General features: G+C 47.4%; 1 protein-coding gene across 3 annotated transcripts in view; it reads left to right on the top strand.

Moving 5' to 3' along the window:
- The window catches only part of Pld1 (phospholipase D1), a 211,329-nt gene continuing 194,174 nt past the window's right edge, over positions 1-17,155 (top strand). Inside the window, exons 1-2 of one of the 3 annotated variants that reach the window (XM_076573953.1) lie at positions 1-17; positions 13,240-13,389. The gene's annotated coding sequence lies outside the window, so the exon portion shown is untranslated. Of the gene's footprint in view, positions 18-170; positions 312-13,239; positions 13,390-17,155 lie in introns of those variants that run through there. The other 2 variants (XM_076573954.1, XM_076573952.1) reach the window with 2 other exon arrangements.

Genomic DNA, 17,155 nt, shown 5'->3' with positions numbered 1-17,155 from the left:
TGAGGGAAGTGAACTTGGTAAGAACGACGCTAGCGTGCGCCCCGCGGATAACTGCGGCTGGGTTAGGAAACTTGGGGAGAAGAAAGTGTAAGAACCGAGGCAGTAGGAAGGCCGGCGGCGGCGGCGGAGGCTCTGTCACCGCGGCTGGCCGGCGCCGCCCCGCCCCACCCAGCAGACGGGCTGGCGAGTTCCGGGCGGCCAGTCCCCGCGCCTCCCCCTCCTCCAGCCGCCCCAGCTGTGCCAGCTGCGCGGGACCCCGAAGCCACCGCCGCCGCCGCCGCAGCGTGTGTGCCCGCGCCCCAGGCCCGCAGGTAGGAGCCGCCCGCCGGGGCCAGGCTTGCGGGGCTTCCGAGCACGCAGGGCGTCCCGGCCCTGGCGCTTCGTCCCGCCTCTCCTGGCCCTCTTGGAGTTGATCTCAGCAGCCGTGTCCCTGGAGGTTCCTCCTCCCATCTACATCCCCCCCACCCCCCCAGTCTTAATTCCTGCAATGTCTGCGCTGGCGAGAGCGGTGCACACTGTGGCCGCAGGCGAGGACGGCTGCCCGGAGTACAGAGCCGGGTCAGCTGCTGGTGCCCTAGACCCACTGCACCCTCAAGTTCCTGCAGATCCCGGGCGAACTCTGCAGGATGCACCCCACCCCACATCCTCCAGCCAGGGTGCAGTGAACCTGTACGCTCCCCCTAACTAGATCGTCTCGCGCTCCCCGAGCTTGTTAGCGCTGTGGGCTGACAGGGATGGCGATGGCACCAACATCCCGGGCCAACCAGGAAGTGCTGCATTCCAGCGGCTTAGAGTCCAGCTGAAGCGCAGTCCCAGCCACTTAGCCACACAGCTGCTGCCTGGGGCCAAAGATGTGCGGTGTTGACGTGGAGGAGCGACAAGGGTAGCCGCGAAGATTTCACAGGGCCTGGGTTAGAGGGTTGTTATTTTAGCTCTGACCCAAGATATTTCAGACTGAGTTCTCTGGTCAGGGAGTGAGGTCCTCCAAGTCACGGGACTGTTTGAAACAGTCTCTGTAGCCCAGGATGCCCTTAAAGGCTATGTAGCAGAAGATGAGCACAGTCTCTGTAGCCCAGGCTGCCCTTAAAGGCTATGTAGCAGAGGATGAGACTCCTGGTCCGCCTACCTCCACCTCTCAAGTGCTGGGATTACAGGTCAGGACCTTTTACGATTTTGCCAGGCCCTTCCCCAGTACCCTGGGGCTACCTGCAATGCCTATGTTGGCACACACACACACACACACACACACACACACACACACACACACACACACACACACACACACACCCTGCCCATCTCAGATCACTGCCTTCTTCCTTTGTGAAGCTCGAAATACCAGTACTATCTTAAGGACCCCAGGAGCTCCCGCATTTGACCACTTCTAGGTCTGTCCACGGAATGAACAGATCTGTCCATTAGCCAGGCCCACCCGGTTCAGCTTGGCCAACTCCTTATGGCCTTCCAAGGGCCCCTGGAGACTAGTTGCCCAGGAACATCAAGCGAGGTATGTTAGTGGCGCTGGTAGGGAAGCCTGAAAGGGAGCAGGGAATCTAGTTTGAGCTATTCTCTATGACTATTTATGCAAGAATTTCTTTCCATAGTCAATGCTTTGTGACACACAAGTGAATTTGTACTCAGTCATTTAGCTTGAATTTGTAAGCAGCCTTTAAATGGTGTGTGGGACCTTTTCAACTATTATGTAAGCTAGTATCTGAATTTTTATGAGCCAGTACAATTAGCTTTCCCAATAAAAAGTGAGTGGTGAAGGTTTTGAGGTGGTATCCTTGCTGGTTTGTTTCTGGCGTCAGTGTTGACACACACTGGTGTCAAGTTCGCTACAGGCTCACTTAGGTTTATTGGTTTACTGATACCTACATGAGTAGTATGTAGTTAATTCAGAATTCTGCTCATCAGAAGTTTAGTTAGTATGTATTTCTTTTTTTTTTTTTTTTTTTTTTGATTTTTTGAGACAGGGTTTCTCTGTGTAGTTTTGCGCCTTTCCTGGGACTCACTTGGTAGCCCAGGCTGGCCTCGAACTCACAGAGATCCGCCTGCCTCTGCCTCCCGAGTGCTGGGATTAAAGGCGTGCGCCACCACCGCCCGGCAGTATGTATTTCTTAATCTAAAATTGTAAGTGGTCTTACGTAACCCTGTAAAATAGACACATCACAGCAACAAAATCCATCAACCTTTAGCTTCAACATATTTTAAAGATTTACTTTGTTGTCCTATTTTTATTTTTTCTCTTATTTTATTTTACATTAAAAATGTTTTTTTCATTTTACATACCAACCACAGATCCCCCTCTCATCCCTCCTCCTGCTCTCCCCACTCCTGCCTCCCCCGCCCCACCCCTTCCTCCAACAGGGTAAGTCCTCCCATGAAGGGACAGCTAAGCCTGGTACATTCAGTTGAGGCAGGACCCAGCCCCTCCCCCCTGCATCAAGGCTGTGCAAGGTGTCCAGCCACAGGTAATGGGATCCAGAAAGCCAGCTCGTGTACCAGGGATGGATCCTGATCCCATTGCCAGGGGCCGGCCCCTCAAACAGAGCAAGCTACACAACTGTCTCCTGTATGCAGAGGGCCTAGGAGGTTCCACAGCTGTTGGTCTAAAGTTTATGAGTTCTTTGAGCTTGCTTCAGTTGTCTCTGTAGATTTAGACTACTAGCAATAGTGGTGAGGGTGCCTGAGCTGGCCTACCCTGGTAATCAGATTGGTGAATACCCTGTCATGATAGAACCTTTATCCAGTAACTGATGGAAGCAGATGCAGAGATCCACAACGAAGCTACCAGGCCAAGCTCTGGGAGTCCAGTCGAAGAGAGGGAAGAGGGATTATATAAACAAGGGAGGTCAAGATCATGATTTACTTTATTTTTAATTTATTTAATTATTCACATTTAATTATGTGAATATGTTTGTCCTGGTGTGGGTGGGTACATGCCTGAGTGCTGTTGCCCAGCTGGGTTCTATGAACTGAACTCAGGTCCTTTGCAAGGGCTGTGTACTCTTAATGCTGAGCCACCACTCTAGTCTTGCTTCTACAGGGTTTTAAAAAAGCTTTACATTTTACTTTTACTTTGTCAAAGTACGCGCATGACTTTGCCATCTTAACAATTTAAAAATATGTGTTTGTTTGCACTCAATGTGTCTGTCCCGGTGCTCATCCACTTCACCCCCAAGCACGTCTCGGCTTCCTTGCAGGGATTAATAACACTTAGTAATCATGATTACATTGCAAGGTTCAGTTTTCTCACTGAGTGAGGTCGGATTCCTTTTTCACAGCTTTCTTTAAATGCACTTGAAGAAAATCTGTTTTGGGGATATGGTTTCTTGTATGACCCTGGAACTCACTATGTAGGTGAAGATGACTATGAGTTACTCCTCTTTCTGCCTCTGCCTCTGCCTCCCAAATGCCGGAATTATAGGCCTGCACCATCATTCCTAGCTCAAGAAATCCACTTTTCTTTTCATGTGGCTCAGGCTGGCCTTGCTGAACTTGATGGGTTGCAGATGACTTGTGCCTCTGAACCTCCCTGCTTCTACTCTTAGTGCTGGGGTCACAGGCGTGCACCACCATACCTGTCCACCCCGAGTGCTGGGGTCACAGGCATGTACCACCATACCTGTCCACCCCTAGTGCTGGGGTCACACACATGCACCACCATACCTGTCCACCCCGAGTGCTGGGGTCACAGCCATGCACCACCATACCTGTCCACCCCGAGTGCTGGGGTCACAGGCATGCACCACCATACCTGTCCACCCCGAGTGTTGGGGTCACAGCCATGCACCACCATACCTGTCCCCCCCCCCCCCAGTGCTGGGGTCACACGCATGCACCACCATACCTGTCCACCCCGAGTGCTGGGGTCACAGGCATGCACTACCATACCTGTCCCCCCCCCCCAGTGCTGGGGTCACACGCATGCACCACCATACCTGTCCAACCCCCAGTGCTGGGGTCACAGGCATGTACCACCATACCTGTTTTGTGTTGTACGTGTCAACTGAGCTACAGCGACATTCACTTTTAAAGAGGAGTGATAAAAGCCATAGCCAGATAGATGGTGCTTAGCAAACCTTACCTCCAGGGGTGAGGAAGTCTGTTTGAGAGTCAGGTGGTAAGTTAATTTGAGTTTGCGGTGGAAGCACTTTGTGAGTCTAGCTCTCTAGAGGTAGGAACAGGGAAGGGAGTTATTCTTAGTACTTCCTCCTCTGGATATGTAACAACAACACAATCTCACTCACTTTGTCCGTTTTAGTAGTACAGTGTGTGAGCCCAGGTAATGACACATTTTTAGTACCAAAGACCTTTCTGATGAAGCAAGTCACTGGATTTAGCAATTTCCCATCCTCCCCAGCCATATGCTAAAGATAGTGTCAGAGGACCCAGCCATGAGATATGGGTCTTTAAACCTGTGGTTCCACTGAGTCACCGTGTGCAGGAGAAAAGCAGTCCTATGGAAGGCCAGCTTTGTGTTTACACTCCTTTAAATCTCAATGGCACAAAGGAAATGTATTTGCTAAGGTGTGGTTAAAAGATGTTTCAGGGTTCAGATGAGGAGCAGAACCTCAGCTTCCGGTAAGCCTGGGACATTTCTGATTAGAAAGGGAATCACACGGATTGCGTCATATGGTTCAGTGGGAATGCGTTACAATGCTGTTTTCCCTGAACTCAATGCAGTGTCAAATCTGGACCCCAGATGTTTTGGTGATGGGTTATTTGACAGCAGCACATGTCACATAACTGTTCCACAGGATCACAGTTTTTTTCCTGTTGTGAAACTTTATCAAGTTTTAGATTTATTGAATAAACATTAAAATGATAAATTAAGATAAATTGATAATTTAAGCAACACTTACATGGTGTCCCTTGGTTTTGGACACACTGAAGACATCTCCTTTACACAGCTAAGGCAGTTAGAGGCAGCAGAGGTCACAGTAAGCGTGAGGAGAGCTGGGCTCCAGCCCAGGCCCCTCACCCTAGAGCTTTTGTATTGCTGTTGCCCTAAGAGATTTAGTCCTGGAGTCTACCTCCCTAACAAGCCACCTTGCTAGGTTTTGTCTCATTTTGTCCTTGTTCTTAGGCATTAATAACATGTCAAAACTGCAAGCATCATGCAGCTTGCACAATCAGTTCAACTCCTTTATTTTTGAAGAGGGAGGCACAATGGAGTGTGGTCATGTTGCTGGTGGGAGGCTGTGTCTACTACTGGACCAGGTTGCTCTAACCCCTGGCTGTGAGGAGTAATTAAATTATCTCATCTCATCTCATCTCTCTATCTATCTCTCTATCTATCTCCCTATCTCCCTATCTATCTATCTATCTATCTATCTATCTATCTATCTATCTATCTATCTATCTATCTATCTATCTATCTATCATATAGGCCAGGCTGGCTTTGAACTTGATAGCTGTGAGTTTTGAGCTTTGTAGTTCCTGATGACTTCTGATCCTCCTGTTTCCACCTCCAAGTGCTAGGATTACAAGCCTTCCTCACCATATCATGGTTTTATGCAATATTGAGAACTGAACTCTGGGCTTTAAGCACGATAAAAATGCATTCTGCCAACTGACTGCACCCCTAACACACTCCAGTGTGTCAATAACTGTTATGACCACACTGGAGCCCATTTGCTAAGTAAGGGCCCAGGTTGTATCAAGAGGCCAGAGTGGACTCTTGCACTGATTCTGGGCCATGGAGGTGTTGCCCCAGATTTCCAGTCTCCTTCCCCAGATGCTTCATGGTTGGTGACACTGGGCTGTCTTCTGCATGAGGGGAACTTCTTATTTTGTACTTAATCATTTTTGAGCATTTGGGATCTGGAGTTGGAAACTTTTTGAAAGCCTCTGACGCACAGAGGAAAATCAGCCAAGAGCAGCAAGGAGTAAAAATAGCCTGCGTTAGTTCTTCAGAGGTGAGTGAGAGTTAGTCCTGCCGCTAAAACTTACAAACTGTGCATGTATATGTATTTGGTTTTTCAAGACAGAGTTTCTCTGTGTAACAGTCCTGGCTGTCCTGTAACTCACTCTGTAGACCAGGCTGGTCTTGAACTCACAGAGATGCACCTGTTTCTGCCTCCCAAGTGCTGGGATTAAAGGCGTGCGCCACCGCCACCCAGCACAAACTGTATATTGAAAACAGAAAATGTTTATATTAAACAGTGACTCTTTTCAAAGCGAGCTTCTGCAGACAGCACCTTTAGAAAAGGGAGGCTGAGCATCAGCACAGGAAGGAGAAAACAGCTATGGGCACACAGTGTGGAGTGGAGGCAGTGTGACGGAACCTTTGACAGGTCTCTGGGAAAAGCATGGGGACGCCCAGGAAGGGCCAGGCTTGGGAAAATCAAAGGCATTGACTGTCTTCAAGTGATCTTAATGTTTAAACTGTTGCTACTTATCCTAGTTTGCTTTCTGTGATAACCACCACCACCAAAAGCAACTGGGGCAGGAGAGGGCTTATACTTTATAGTATTACTGAAGAAGTCAGGGCAAGAACTCAAGACAAGAACCTGGATGCAGGAACTGAAGCAGAGGCCACAGAGCCATGCTGCTTACGGACTTGCTCAGTCTGCTTACTTCTTTCTCCTCCTCGTCCTCCTCCTTCTCCTCCTTCTCCTCCTCCTCCTCCTTTTTCTTATTTTAAATGTATTGATTTTACATCCCAGCTGCAGTTTCTCTTCTCTCCTTTCTCCCCAGCCGCCTCTGTCCCTACTCCCCAATCCACTCCTTCATTTCTGTTCGGGAAAGGGCAGGTCTCTCATGGATATCAACAAACATGGCATATCAAGTTGCAGGAAGACTAAGCATGCCTCCCCCCATGTATTAAGGTGGGTCAAGGTGACCCAGTATGAGGAGCAGGGTCCCAAAATCTAGTAATGGTCCCACTGTTAGGAGTCCCACAAGAAGACCAGGCTGCACAACTGTAACATCTATGCAGAAGACCTAGGTCAGTCTCATGCAGGCTCCCTGGTTGTTGGTTCCATCTCTGTGAGCCCCTGTGAGCCCAGGTTAGTAGAGTCTGTGGATTTTTCTTGTGATGTCCTTGACCCCGCTGGCTCCTATAATTCTTCCTCCCCCTCTTCTGCAGGACTCCCTGACTTCTGCCTAATATTTGGCTGTGGGTCTGCATCTGTTTCCATCAGTTGCTGGATGAAGCCTCTCTGATGACAATTGGGTTAGGCACCCATCTATGAGTACAGCAGAATATCATTAGGGATCATTACATTGACATTTTGTTTTTCCTCCAGTTATGTTTGGTTCTATTCTAGGTCCCTGGGTCATCCAGCCTGTGGGTCCTGGCATTCCAGGCAGTGTCAGAGGTGGGCTTTCTCTCCTGGCATGGGCTTTAGGCTAGACTGGTCCTTGGTTGGCCACTCCCTCAATCTCTAGGCCACCCTTACCCCAGCACATCCCGTAGGCAGGACAGACTGTAGGTGGAAGGTTATGTGGCTGGGTTGGTGGCCCACTCCCTCCACTGGAAGTCTTGCCTGGTCACAGGAGATGCCAGTTCAGGCTCCACATCCACTATTGCCTGATTTCTTATACAACCCAGGACCACTGCCCACAGTGGGCTGGGCCCTCACGTCCATCATTAACTAAACGTGCCCCACCGGCCTATCTGAGGGAGGCATTTTCTCAATTGTGGTTCCTCTTTCCAGATAACTATGAGACAACAGCAACAAGCTAACCGGCACGTTAGTTAACCAACAAAAGCCACGGTGGAACCGTGTCCACATGTCCCTCTCCTTTATGCCGCCGTTGTCCAGGCGGGTTTCCGGATGGCGTGATGGTGTTGGAATCCCTTCATCTGCATTGATTGCTGTCTGAGGCCAGTGCAGTCCTGGAGGCCACAGATGGCGTCTTCTACATAAACAGCAGTTTACTCACCATGGGTGCTGAATGAAGCGGTCAGTTAGTGGTGAAGGGAAGTGGCCAATCACTGGAGACCCACGGGCATGTCAGGCAAATTAGAGTGTCACGTTGGTGTTTTGCTTACCTGTCCCTCACGGTGCCCTTTACTACTGTGTTCTGGTTTTGTTGTTGTGACAGGGTCTCAGAATGCGGAGACTCACCTTGAGCTAACTCTCTGTATCAGCTGAGGCTGACCTTGAATTTGTGATCCTCCTGCCTCCACTTCCCATGGGCTGGGATTGTAGGCACAAACCTTTATACCTCAATTATATACTGTGTGTGTGTGTGTGTGTGTGTGTGTGTGTGTGTGTGTGTGTGTGTGTAATTTCATCATTATCACCATTTTTACAATAAAACTATGTAAGCTAAGGTAAAGTAAAGATACAGGATTTGGGGGAAAAGTAAGACTATTTTATTTTTTGATCCTAACATTGCAGGGTTGTCAAAAATATTTTTTAAAAAATGGAGAGAGGGATGTGTTAGAAATCCACCCAGCTCCTGTTACCCCAAGCAGGAAAAACTGCCTGTTAGGGTGCTGATGATGGTGAATGTGTTATAATATTTATTATTGTGGGGTGTGTGTGAGTGTGTGTGTGTGTGTGTGCGCGTGTGTGTGTATGTGTGAGTGTGTGTGTGTATGCGTGTGTGTGTGCGCGTGTGCGTGTGTGTGCATGCGTGTGTGGTGTGTGTGCGTGTGTGTGGTGTGTGTGTATGTGTGTGTGTGTGGTGTGTGTGTGTGGTGTGTGTGTGTGTGCATGTGTGGTGTGTGTGTGTGGTGTGTGTGCGTGTGTGTGTGGTGTGTGTGTGTGTGTGTGTGGTATGTGTGTGCGTGTGTGGTGTGTGTGGTATGTGTGGTATGTGTGGTGTGTGTATGTGGTATATGTGGAGTGGCGTGTGTGTGTGTGTGGTGTATGTATGTGGAGTGGCGTGTGTGTGGTGTATGTGGAGTGGTGTGTGTGTGGTGTGTATGCAGTGGTGTGTGGTGTATGTATGTGGAGTGGCGTGTTGTGGTGTATGTGGAGTGGTGTGTGTGTGGTGTGTATGCAGTGGCGTGTGTGGTGTTTGTATGTGGAGTGGCGTGTGTGTGGTGTATCATGTGTTCCTATGCGTGCCTGCAGAAGTCAGGCAGCTTTTGGGAAGCGGTTCTCTCCTTCTCTGGCCTGGGGAGATGGTCAGTGCATAGAAGCATTGCCGCAGAAGCTTGGGGCCATGAGTTCACCCTTGACCACCTTGCCTGGCCAAAGACAGTAACTATCTCAATGTGGACGTGTGTAGCCACCATCTCACCTCCAATTCCGTGCCCAAATCTGCCAGTGACCAGGCAGGACATATCTGGGTGTCCTGTCCGTGTCCTCACGGGAAGCGGTGACTTCAGGCCTCCAATAGCCGGTGGGCATGGGGTTCGATCCTGAGAGCTCTTTTCCCAAACTCATTCACATATGCCTCAGTTTCCTCACCTGTATAGTGAAGATAAAATAGCCCTCTCACAGCACTCTCAGGAAGTGCAGGAAACAATGTCTGGGCAGCGTCTAGAGCCTGGGACATTGAAACGGCACCATAAACGCTGGTTTCTCCTGTTTCATTCGCTGTGTTCTTCTCAACCCCCACCCCCAGTCTAGCAGGAGAAACATGAAAATAAACAAGCTAAGTGGAGTCTGTGCTGGAGTGGACAATGGAGTATGGCCCGTGGGCATGTGAACTCAGCAGAATTAGTGTGTTCAGGGAAGTTCTTGGGTGAGAGTGGGCTTCTCTGAGACTCTCGTGTAGGAGTCAGGGGAAGATTCTGATGGCAGAGCTGGTCACACTGAAGACTGGAACCACGTGCCTTTGGTGATTGCAGTTTTAGGGTCTGAATGTTGACACTGGCCAGATTTTCTCTCTCTCTCTCTCTCTCTCTCTCTCTCTCTCTCTCTCTCTCTCTCTCTCTCTCTCTCTCTCTCTCTCTTTTTTGAGGCAGACTCTCACTATGTAGCCCAGGCTGTTCTCAAATATGTGGCTAGCCTCCTGTTGCTGCCTCTCAAATGCTGGGATTACATGTCTGTGCCACCAAGCCCCACTTAATTTTCCTTAATCCATAAAGATATCATAGTATTTAATTGAATGAGCGTGATTCACCACTGTTTTCCAGTGTGTGTACATATGGACATGTATTTTTCAAGTGTTTCAAGAATAAAAAAAACAGTAGGGTGTACTGTCGATGGAAGAGTGAGCTGGCTCGGGCTATCTTGAAAACACTCTCTTCCTATTCTTTAGCTTCATGAGAAGACCGCGCCTGGCAATATCAACTTCCCATTCCCTGTAGACATTTTGAACCTGTCTCCTGTGTGTTATGTGTGTGCACTGGGGAGGGGTGGTGGCTGTCCTGTCGCTTCATCATGGCTGGCCTTGGCTGTACTGTAACAAGGGGAATGCCACGCCTAGCATCCGCCCCAGATCCGGTTCCAGGGATGGCAGGGTGGAGGTGGGGAGCAGAAGTGACCCTCCCACTCAGGACACAGCAGGGAGAGCTAGTCGCCAGGGCTGTAGCTCAGGGCACTTGCCCTGCCTTCGTGAAGTCCTAGGCTCCTGTCCCAGCACTGGAGTCCCCCCTCCTCCAAAACAAAACAATAGGATTTCTTCTTTAGGTCAACAAATCTAAATGCAAACAGAAACCACGGTAATATCTCGTGGCAGAATAGAATCCATATGATCATTTCACAAAGAAACTTGGCAATATGTTTAATATAGGCAAGTATTTTGATTAGGGAATATAAATGGAAATAATCCAAAGGAAATAAAAATGTAGAGGAGAACATATTTGTTATAGTATTTTGTAATAACGATTTCTTACTTTTTGACACAGAGTCTCATCTAACCCGCATGGGCCTTGAACTCACTGAGTAGCTGAGAATGACGTCACTCTCCTGAGTCCTGGCCTCTACCTCCCAAGTGCTGAAATTACAGATGTGTGGCAATTTGTACCAATTTAGAACAATAGCATCGAAGCTTTTGTAACTGATAGAATTGGTTCATTCGGAGAACTGGTTTTTATTTTTCTCAGGAATTTGATGAGCTAATTGTGAAAGCATGTTCTTAAAAATCAAGATTTCTGGGACTGATGAGACGGCTCAGAGGTTAAGAGCACTGGTTGCTCTTCTACAGAACCTGGGATTGATTGATTCCCAGGACCCACATGGCAGCTCACAGCTGCCTGTAACTGCAGTTCCAGAGGATCCAATGCTTTCTTCTGGCTCCATGGGCACTGAATGCACATGGTGCCTGGACTTGTATGCAGGCAAAACACCCACAAACATAAAAAACCCAAAATTTCTGAATTAAAATTCCTAAATTTACATTAAATAAATTATATTGACAGCAAATGCTACAACTTCTGAAAACCCATCTTTTACTGGTTATTACACTCACTGCTTTCTGTTTTTCTGAAATTATATATGTTGCTTTTGTGTAGTAGAGATGCTGTAAGTACTGCCTATGCCTCTCCCAGCTACATGTTCTGTAGTGATGTACTGTTGGTAGCTTGAGAATAATTCTGGTGGGAATGTGTACATCACGGAAACTGGCGAACACTACAGCGAGGCTGCCCTTCCCCCTCCACCTGGGTATTAAGCATGTGTCGGCAACCCAGGCATGTTACCTGGGTATGACACTGGAGCTATCCACTTCCTGCTCCTGCTCCACGGGCCCAGTTCTTTTCTCTTACCTGTCATGGTGCTTTTGATCTAGAGATGTGGTTGGCTAGAGAGGAGTATGTGTAGTTATGCAACATTCTCTTCTCGTTTTCTACCCACTGGAACAGGAATAACAGATACTAAGGATTTTAGTCCAGCTCAGCCCTCAGTTCTGCTGGTCCCATTTGGAGGCAACAGGATGCTTCTGACCCGCTCTTTTCCCAGGAAAAGCTCTTACTCACCTCAGTGTTTCCAAAGTCTTCCAAAGAAGTCAGCAAGGAACTTATCAGGATACAGAGATTCCTCCAAGTCTCATGGTGCACCCATAAAATGGAGATTCTCAGCGGTGGGGGATGGGACTCAAAGGAGTACATTGTAAGTTGTTGTGAGATTTTGGCCACCCCTCACTGTCTGCTTGGCCCCTTCTGAGGGTTCTTCCTAAGGAGGCCCCTGGGCCTGTGTGCCTCTCAGCTGACTTGAGTGCTGATCTGCCTTGCTTGATAGCCTCAATTTTTATGTTTAGATTCAAATTCTGGGCCTGAGAAACTGTAACGAGAGGCCATTTGTGCGTTACCCTGTTACTAACGCCAGGCCTTGTTCCTCATGCTGACTTCTTTGGAGCACACATTCCTCCCTCAGGCACCAGCCTGTGGTGATATTGTGTCCCCCTATATATTGTGTACCCTAATATATTTATCTGGGGTCAGAGAACAGAACAGCCACTAGATAGATATAGAGGCCAGAAAATGGTCACACACACACACACCTTTAATCTTAGCATTCTGGAGGCAAAGATACATCTGTATCTCTGTGAGTTCAAAACCACACTGGAAATAGCCAGGCATGGTGGCACACACCTTTAATCCCAGGAAGTGATGGCAGGAAGCAGAAAGGTATATAAGGCATGAAAACCAGGAACCAGAGCCCTTTAAGCTTTTAGGCTTTTAGCAGCAGTTCAGCTGAGATCCATTTGGCTGAGGACTCTGAGGCTTGCAGTTTGAAGAAACAGGGTCAGCTGAGGAGTTGATGAGGCGAGGTGAGGAAGCTGTGGCTTGTTCTGCTTCTCTGATCTTTTAGCATTCACCCCACTATCTGGCTCCGGGTTTGATTTTATTAATGAGACCCTTTAAGATTCCTGTTACACTGGCTTTTGCCACAGGTGGAGATCAGCCGGGAAGCGGGTGGATTTCCATTCCTCTGCTGGACAGCAGTTGGTTTTGACTTGGCTGCAATGCAGCCGCCTTTCTCTTTCAGGAGGGGTCTCCTCTCTTACGTCACGCTGTTCTCTCTTCTTTCTGATGGGAGCATCTCACCCCCAGTTATCTGCACAGCTTGTTTTTTGTGTCCTCTGGATCAATGACAAAATGGTCAAATGTTATGTTCCTAGAATAACATTGAAAACTGCCTTCTGTCGCAGTCCACACTGATGTCCACTGCCTTACCTGATTTTAGCCTTTTGCCTCGGGTTATTTCAGTGCTAGCCATTTCCACACAAGAACTTGAGCTCCGTGAGAGCAGGAGCCTGCTGTACAGTTTGTGTCCATTAACTTTTGTGAGATGAACCTGCCTGACTGCATATCATTAGATGTGTCCAATATAAGTCTTCACCCTGGGTTCCTGAGCCACACATCTGCTTCTCTCATCTTCCTCACAGATACTCAATGCTGAGAAACTTCTGCAATGTGGAACATGTACTGATGTCAATGGACAAGAAAGAAAACCTGGGATTTTCTCTGTGGATGCCACCTTTCATTTTCAGGAAACTCACAAGGACTTGATTCAGTCGCCCGTATTTGTCCTGTGGGTAAGTAATCTGTGATGGGAGGGATCGAGTGAACTGGAAACAGTATGAAGTCACTGTGACAGGCTTGCAGACCTTTTCCTTTCTCGTCTTCTAACTAGTTTTTAGTTGGGATGTTTCGGATTAGGAGGCCATCTCTCACTTATGAACCACCAGGAGGCTAGAAGTATGTGTTGGTCACATGTGTCCTGACTCACCTCAGCAGAGGAAATAGAATCAGGCTGACTAACGGTGAGGTAATTTCTGCAGATCTGTTGCAGACAAAGTTAATAGATTACAATGAAAGCCTTCATCCTGCATTCATAGGGGGCCCTGCTCCTGCTGGCATTGGGAAATCTACCAAGCAGTCTTTGGTGCCGAGCACTGTTAGGTGCCAGTGAGTCTAAGCAGTGATTCCTGCGGGGTAGTGCTGGCAATCTAGAGCTTGCAGATGTGAACGACCTCTGGCCTGTGGGCTGCATGTGGCTGAGAACAGATACGCATTCAGCCCAACACAAATATGTAAAATTACTTGAAACAGGAGAGATTTTTTGAACAGTTCTTGGTAGTGGAGTTTGTAGATGATGACATCATACCAGTGTTGGGATATCATAAGGCTGGGTGTACTGCATGCATCCATTGAACCAGGACTGGACTGTGTAGACGAATCAGGCCAGACCACCTGAAGTGGGCTGGTATTTTGACCTGATAGTAGAGTTCATCCTTCTTTGGTAGTGATCTTCAAACAATATGATGAGCTTAATGTTTATTTTTCCCTAAGACTGATGTGTTAAAATCCCCACCCTCAAGGCTATGGTGATATCAACTGGCATCTTTGGGCAGCGGTTAAATTCCGATAGCTCTTCATGAGTAGGATTATTGCCTATTCCAGGGTACAGTGGGATGGGACCTCATACACACAACAATAATATGTAAAGTATTTTTTATATACTAAAAAATTGTGTTTGTTTTAGATCTACAGATAAGTTATGGAGGAGATAGAGAATGTCCCCAAAAGGATACCAAGGGGTGTTAGCCTTTGGCTTCTCTGGATACATGGGTGAAGGTCTCTATTGGGCCACACATTACATGGCTCCTCTGTGTATGGTCATCTGTAATGTTGTATCCCATCACTAACTAAAGTTCTTGCTCTGCCTGTGTCCTGTCTAGGACACCACCTCACAGTTGGCAATTTAGTAGTGACCCGCTTCTGGGCTATGCTGCCCCCCTTTCCTTGTTTCTGATGACCTTGGCAGTTTTGAAGAGTACAGCCTAGGTGTTTTGTTGAATGCCCATCATTTGGGTTTCTTGATTTCTTATGAACAGACTGGGACTGAGGGTTTGGCGAGGGAAATCACGGAGGTGAAATGCCATTCCCTTGACTTCAGAACAAGACACACATGATCAGACTGACTTCTGAGTGACACTGACCTTGACTGCTGCCTGAAGACTTGTTTGCAGCTGTTTCTGTTATGAAGCTATTTTCTCTGCCCTGTTAATGGTGCACACATCTTGTGAAAGCAGTCATGTTTGGGGGCAAGGTGTTACTGGACACTCCTTAGGAAGATGAGTAGCTACTGAAATGTGGTGATATTTTGGTTGTGCTCTCACAAATAAAGCTTGCCTGGAGATCAGAGTGGGGAGCAGACCACTAGAGGCCAGGTAATGGTGGCACACACCTTTGACCCCAGCACTTGGGAGGAGGAAACAGGAAGTGATATGGCTGGGAGGAGAGAGGAAGTGATAAGGTGAAGGGGAGACAGGATCTTGGTCCCTTTCAGTCTGAGGATTCCTAGAGGTAAGAAGTCTTTCTAGTGGTTGCCGTTCTGCTTCTCTGATCTTTCAGCTTTCACCCTGATATCTGACTCTGGGTTTTTATTATTAAGACCAATTAGAATTCATGCTACACTGAACTTTGGGATTGTGCATAGAAGATTTGTCTTAGAACTCATTTACTTATTTATTTATTCAATTATTTATATGGTATGAACTAATGCTATTTATCTTATGCTTTGGGCTATTATCCAGGGCTATCTTTCTAATTTAGTTATATTTTGCTTTTGAACAACTTTTTTTTAAATTCTACTCTGGTGTGTGTGTGTGTGTGTGTGTGTGTGTGTGTGTGTGTGTTTTGTTGGGGTGAAATTCAGTATGTTAGGCAAGATTTCTACTACTAAGCTATATCACCAGCCCCTGTTAAAAATGTTAATTATTTCTTTTTTATTTTTAAGATTTATTTATTTATTTATTATGTATACAGTGTTCTGCCTGCATATATACCAGATCTCAATATAGATGGTTGTGAGCTGGGAATTGAACTCAGCACCTCTGGAAGGTCAGTGCTCTTAACCTCTGAGCCATCTCTTCAGCCCCATTAGTTATTTCTTAATATGATAACTTCTTCTTAGTCCAAGGACTCAGAACCTGTGAGTCTTCTGTAAACAGAATGATCACGTGTTTAGTGAGTAGGAATGACTAGAAGTGATGATTTTTACCATCACCACCATTATTAATTATTGCAGGGTCTTCTGTGACTCAGGGTGGCCTTGAATTTACTATGTTGAAAATAATGATTTTAAACTTCTGATCTTTCTGCCTTTACCTCTTTAGTGATAACATTACAGGGGTGTATCATCATACCTGGTTTATGTGGATTGGAGGTTGAACCCAAAACTTTGTGTACTCTAGGCGAGCACTCTACCAACTGGGCCATGAATCTAGAAGTCATGAATCTTGTTTTATTTCTTTGTCGTAGAACATAAGTTAAGCTGGTCTGGGAGAAGGTCAGAAGCTGTATTTAAATAAGGCATGGATTTCATCTGGTCTGTGGTCCCTGTGGCTGCAGCCCTGGGAGCTGATAGGGAACAAGGGTGACGTCAAAGCACCAGTAGAAAGGTCTCAAGCTGACTGGGCTCTTCAGACCCTGAACTGGCCCCTGGGCTCCTCAGCTACCCTGGATCTTCTTCCCCTCAGGGGGCATGCCTGGAATTGTTTCCCCAGAAGGAGGCTGACAGAAAATGCAGGCCCAATGCTCGGGGCTGGGACTTGCTTTAGCAGAGGATGTCCAGGTGGCTGATCCCTGGGCAGTGTCCTCTCTAGCTCTTTCACAGCGTGGCCTCTATTTCCTCTGTTTCTGGCCACCCCAGCTCCTGCCCTTCTGATTCTATGGTAGGCCAGTCTCACTTATGTTACCTGGATTTGGTGGCCTGAGAGTGGTCTCCTTACCTTAAAGTCTCTTTCAAGAGTCAGTGACATTTATATTTATCTGTTATTTGACAAATGAACCATAGAAAATGATAACCTGATGGCACTTTTGAAGAAAGAGAGCACTTAAGAGGCAATGAACCTCTCAAATATTCTAGCACTGGAATGAAGAAGAATAAATTTAGCCAACTTCAGTTCACTTTACATAGGAGACCCAAAATAAAGAAGTTTAAAAACTTATTCATGGTGGTACATGCAACCCTTTTCCCATTAGTAAGATGCTTGTGCATGCCACTTACCTTTCTGGTTGGTGTGACAGAATCCTTGAGAAAACAGTGAAAGGAAGGGGGGGGGTTGTTTTAATTTGAGGGTGCAGGCTGTCATGGTCGGACAATCACTATGGCAGGAACTTGAGGCAGCTGGTCATATGGCATCCACAGTGAGGAAGTAGAGAGTGAGGAATGTTAGTGCTCAGCTCCCTCTCTCCTTTTTATGCAGCTTGGAACTCCAGCCCATGGACTGGTGCAACCTATGTTTAGGTGGCTATGGAGGTTGGAAGAGGATGTCAGATCACCCGGGGGCTGTA

This window comes from Peromyscus maniculatus, chromosome 6 (assembly GCF_049852395.1).
Source record: "Peromyscus maniculatus bairdii isolate BWxNUB_F1_BW_parent chromosome 6, HU_Pman_BW_mat_3.1, whole genome shotgun sequence".
Classification (NCBI taxonomy): Eukaryota; Metazoa; Chordata; class Mammalia; order Rodentia; family Cricetidae; genus Peromyscus; species Peromyscus maniculatus.
This window is presented reverse-complemented; position numbering and strand designations above follow the sequence as displayed.